Here is a 5,488-nt window from a genome sequence, read left to right as displayed (position 1 = left end):
CTGTCTGGCCTGCTTACCTGCAGCTCTCCCACTAGGCTGCAGGATGTCTTTGTAAGAATTGGCAAAAGGCATGCCTTCCTCCAGGTGCGTTTCTGCTGTGTGCTGTCAAATATCGTACCAAGTTTACCATTCAGGATGAAGACATAGTGAGCGGGACTCTCTGGAGGTGTGAGGTGACATCTTGGACTCTCGATGGCTCAGATCACTGCGTTCCTGTGCAAAGCCCTCTCTTGATGGCTCTGACCACAGCCTTCACAGGACCAGCTGTGTGTAGCCTGCAAACCAGCTCTTGTGACAGCTGTGGTGGCCTGGGGCATCCTGCCTAAGAGACCAGGGTTAGGAGTCCTCCCATGGGGAGGACAGCCATTCCCAAGAGGGTATATTCCTGGGGACCCTGCCACAGCTCCACCAGTGCTGTGGAGCACTGGATGCAAGCACAGTAAGGTTTTAAGTGGGCGCAGGGGACGAAGGACTTAAATCTTGTGGGGACCCTGCCTCTGGCAAGCCATTTCCTCGAAGAGAGCATGGTTTGTGGTTTCAGCTCTAGGACCAGCAGGAAATGTCTTAGGAAAGTCCTTGTTCTACTTGGACTGACTCCAAAAGTCACAGGGCCTCTAATGGCTGTTTTTTTTGCCTCCTATGTATCTGGGATTACAGACGCCAAGCCACCATGCCCATCTTGTTGGCTGAGATGGTGATGCTGCTAACTTTTTGCCCAGGCTGACCTTGAACTACAATATTCCTGCTGTCTGCCTCTAGTAGCTGGGATTACAGGCTACCACACCGTACCTCTAACAGCTTCTTAATCCAGGCTCTTTGGAAAGGATTTCTGTGCGGAGGGGCACTTCAATGTGCCTCACACCTCGGGGGGAGGCAGATTCCATGGGGCCTGGTCACCTGTTGCCTCACAGCTGTCTTACTTGCTCTCTTAGTGCCAGAGTTCTGAGTAGGTCTTAGGACTCTCCAGACCCTACACCCCAGCTCTGCTGTGTTTTGACATCAGCTTCACGCCATCAGCCCCTGCAGGCTCTGCTCATGCCTCTTGTCCATGTGTCCACGAGGCCAAGTTGTTCCACAGATCCTGACTACCCTAGGTTCTTCCTGTCAACAGAGGCTTGCTGACTGCAGTGCTCACACCTGCTCACCAGACAGGCCCAGATCCGGGGTGCAAGGCAGAAACCAAGCAGCACCCCTTTTCCATGTCCATGGACATTCTGCCCCAGGCTCCCTCAGCTACCTGTGGGAAAGCCCAGTCAGTCCCCAGTGGTCTTGGCTTTGATCCTCTGGGATTGGAAGCAGGAAATAAATTGGAGGCAGGAAATAAATTTCTAAGTCTTGTCTGATGGTGACATCCCAACAGCTACCGCCAACGTGGAAAAACAAAAGTTGCCGGCTTGCTTGGTTTGCCCTCTCTTTCTGAATGATTTGACGTTTTATGCCCCCCATCAAACTCTCTATTCTCTGCTAATGACAGAATAATAAAAAATTATCCCTCATAGTGTGTGAGTGAGAGGCCCAGCCGGGAGCCCAAGAGCGGCAGGAAGGAGGGGAAGAAAAAGGTTATTATAAATGTGTCAGCCTTGCTTATAGCCCTTTATCAGCCAGGGAGAGGCGGGAGGGAGAGGTAGGCTTTAAAGCCTGCCGGCTTGGTTGGGGAGTGTAAATAATTTTTATTTTCAGCTGCATTTGGATATTTTAAAATACACACCCGCCAGCCATCATGGAGCCGGCCCAGCTTGCTGGGGCGAAGCGGGTGGAGGCTGCCCGCCTTTAGGTCCCTTTGATGGACCTCGCTTGACAATCAGGGTTTTCCAAAGCAGCCTTTGCTGATAAAGACTGCTTCCCAGGGAGCCTTCTGCAGGGAGACTGGAGCCCTGCCTGGTGGCTGCCAAACTCCTTGGCTGCCTGATCTAACAGCGCAGAGCACAATCAGGGAGGACGCACAGGTGTCCCGTGTCCTTTCTGATGAGGCCAGCAGGGGCACAGCCACCTTCCCCACATGGCTAGACACCACATCTCCTTCCTGGGCTTGTGACTACAACCTCAGAGCCTCTGTTTTCATTCATGCTGTCTGTCCTCCACTGGTCAACATTTATTAAGCACCTATTGTGTGCCAGGATCAGGAGGGCTCAAGGGCAGGGGAATTTAGACCCAGGAAGATCATCGGGGACTGGCGGAGTGGCTCCAGTGTTGAGATCATTGCGCTTAACTAGTCCTTTGATCGCTTCTCCACGAAGGCTGGGAGGGCTCAGCTAGTGACTCTCACGGGCTAAGCCTCCATTTATTTTTCTGTAAAAGAGGGACACCAATGGTACTAACTTCATATATTTGTGGGGATAAAATGGGACGATTATAAAGACTTTGCTATGTGACATCCAGGGAACAAATACACAGTAAACAGTGTCTCATCATTGCTATGTACAGTGATGAGAAAATATGTGTGTGTGTGTGTGTGTGTGTGTGTGCGTGTTTTGTTTTGTTTCATTTTTTGGTGGGACTGGGATTTGAACTCAGGGCTTTGTGTTTACAAAGCAGGTGCTCTACTGCTTGAACAACACCTCTAGTCCATTTTAGTCTGGTTATTTTAGAGATGGGGTCTCAAGATCTATTTCCCCAGGCTGGTCTGGGACCCCAATCCTCCCAGTCTCCACCTCTCAAGTAGCCAGGATTACAGGTGTGGACCACAGGTACTGGACTCCCGTGACGTGAATGGTAAAGTCCACCACTAACTCTTAAACGTTCCAGTGTGCCCAACAGGGCCAAGGGGAGGCTACAGGAAGCCCAATTTTGTCTTCTGGGAGTCCATGGGAGAGGCAGGACAGAGAAACAGGTATAGGTCATGGGAGCTGGCTTCAGAGAAAGGGTGGGAGAATAAGGAGTGGGTGGGAGGAGGCTGGCCTGGATGGACAGGATGGGTGGACAAGAGGCCAGAGGCCTATGACCTCCTCCAGGCTTGTTCCCAAAGCAGCTCAGAGAGGGGTTTGAACAACTCATGATTGTTGCATACTGGGCATATGGCCACCGTCTTCCCAGTCCTCTCTGTTGGGGTTCTTCTATCCTTGGTGCTCATTGAATGTTACCTCTGCAACATCACAGATGTCAGGGATACCTTGCATGCTCTATCTATGTGTCCTTGTGACTCTCAGGGCTGACACTGACCTGACAGTGAGCATGGGTGGTTCAGAGATACAAAGAAGGATAAAGCCAAATTCCCAGGTCTTCCAGATTGCTGGTCAGAGAAATCAAACCCCCTTTGTCCTTCCAGTAAATTCCTTCTGGCTGGAGCCAAGTGGCCAGACAGGAGACATCAGGCCATAGGATGGTCATACAGACAAAGGCTCTGAGCTGGGCAGAGCCAGTCCAAGGCTGTGCTAGGCTCTGCATGGGGTCTGTCAACCAAAAAACAAGGGAGGCAGGAGGGAGGGAGAAGCAGAGCAACAAGAGGGAGAAGGAGCACAGGAGGAGCTCTGTACCTGCCGCTCACCTCTTGTCATTCCTTCAGTCAGCCCATCATCCTACAAATGCAATGCTGCCTGGTCTGAGCCTGGCCCTCGAGGCATTCATAGTCCCAAGAGGGAGGCAGATATGAAAGTAGACAGGACAAGCCAGCATATGAAGTGGTCTTCCAGGAGTGGAGAGGGGGAGGTGGGCACAGGGAAGGAGGCACAGAGCAGGAGAGACTCAGCTTCAGAAGTAGGCATAGTAGCCAGATGCTGGTGACTCACACCTGTAATCCTAGCCACTTGGGGGGATGAAATTGGAAGCAGTGTGGTTTGAGGCCAGCCTGGGGGAAATAGTGAGACCCCCATCTCCAAAAAATAATCGGAGCAAAATGAACTGAAGGTGTGGCTCCTCAAAGCTGCAGAATGCTTACTTTGCAATCATGAAGACCTGAGTTCAAACTTCAGTCCCACCAAAAAAAAAAAAAAAAAGAAGTAGGCGAAGAAAATTTCCAAGTAGACTAGGTGGGGAGGGAATTTCTTGTAGCAGGTACAATGGGAACAAGGCCTGAAAGCACGTGGCCACATGGATCGTGGGTAAGTATAAGGGTGGGATTAGTGTCCACAAAAATGTCCTAAGGACTATTAGACCCAGAGGGTATTAATCAAGAGTAAACAAGAGTTCCCCTGGTCAGATATACTTAGGAAACACCGGATTTAATAATCAAGAGCCAAAATCAGGTCCAAAATCAACACGCAAAAATCAACTGTATTCTATACACTGGTAATGAACAAAAACATTAAGAAAACAATTCCATTTACAACAGCTTCAAAAAGAATAAAATGCTAAGAATAGATTTAGCCGTCTTCATTGGAAGCTATAAGACATTCTAAAAGAAATTGAAGACGGCTGAAGCAAGTGGAAAGATACCCCATGTTCATGGATTGGACAATATTGCTAAGTGCGATACTCCTGAAATCGATTTGTAGACTCAATGCAATCGCTATCCAAATCTCAGATGGCTTCTCGAAGAAACTGACAAAATGATCCTAAAATCTTTATGAAAATGTAAGTCTGCTGGTAGGAAAGTAAGCAGCTGGTATGCTGCTTTGGAAGAGTTTGGAAGTTTCTTACAAAGCTAAGCATACCCTTATCACATGATCCAGAAATTGGGGCTCCTCGGTATTTACCCCAAAAATTGAAAACTTATGTCCACACAAAAACCGTGCACGGATATCCATAGCAGCTTTTTCCCTAACTGCTAAAACTTGGAGGCAACCATGACGCCCTTCTACAGATGAAATAAGCACTAAAAGGAAGAGTGGATGAAGCCATGAAAATACATGGAGGAACAATGCATATCACTAAGTAAAAGACGCCCATCTGGCTGCCTACGGTGACTCATGCCTGTAATCTCAGCTACTCTGGAGGATCATGGGAAAAAAGTTCTCGAGACCCCACCTCAATAAATAAAAGCTGGGTGTGGTAGTACATGCCTGTCATCCCAGCTATGAGGGAAACATAAATAGGACTGCAACCACACCAGCCCAGGTGTAAACTCAAGACCCTATTTGAAAAATAACCAAAGCTGAAAGAGCTGGTGGTATGGCTCAAGTGGTAGAGCACCTGCCTAGCAAGTGTGAGGCCCTGAGTTCAATCCCCAGTACCACCAAAGAAGAAGGAAGAGGAAGAGAAGAAAACAAGCCAATCAAAAGGGGTGGGGTATAGCTCAGTGGTATAGCACACACCCAAGAAACCAGTCTGAAAGACTACGTAATAGCAGATTCTAGTAAAAGCAAAACAGGAGACTGTAAAACAGGCAGGGCTTGCCAGAGGTTGTGGGGACTGCGTGATGAACAAGTAGAACACAGAGGAAATAGTCTGTGACACTATGAAGATGGTTACATGTCATTTGTCAAGATTCATACAATGTACAACACCAAGAGTGAGACTGTTTTTTTGGTAAGACTGGGGTTTGAACTCAGGACTTCCTGCTTGCAAAGTAGGCACTCTACTACTTGAGCCACACCTCCAGTCCATTTTGCTC

General features: G+C 48.8%; 1 non-coding gene across 1 annotated transcript; it reads left to right on the top strand.

Annotated features, from left to right (window-relative positions):
• Positions 1-5,040: 5,040 nt before the first annotated feature.
• On the top strand, positions 5,041-5,113 carry Trnaa-agc (transfer RNA alanine (anticodon AGC)). Its single transcript has one exon. It is a non-coding gene; the product is annotated as a tRNA-Ala (tRNA).
• The last annotated feature ends 375 nt before the right edge of the window (positions 5,114-5,488 follow it).

The sequence above is a fragment of the Castor canadensis genome, chromosome 19, assembly GCF_047511655.1.
Source record: "Castor canadensis chromosome 19, mCasCan1.hap1v2, whole genome shotgun sequence".
Classification (NCBI taxonomy): Eukaryota; Metazoa; Chordata; class Mammalia; order Rodentia; family Castoridae; genus Castor; species Castor canadensis.
Note: the sequence above shows the minus strand (reverse complement) of the source record. Positions and strands in the feature narration are given on the sequence as shown.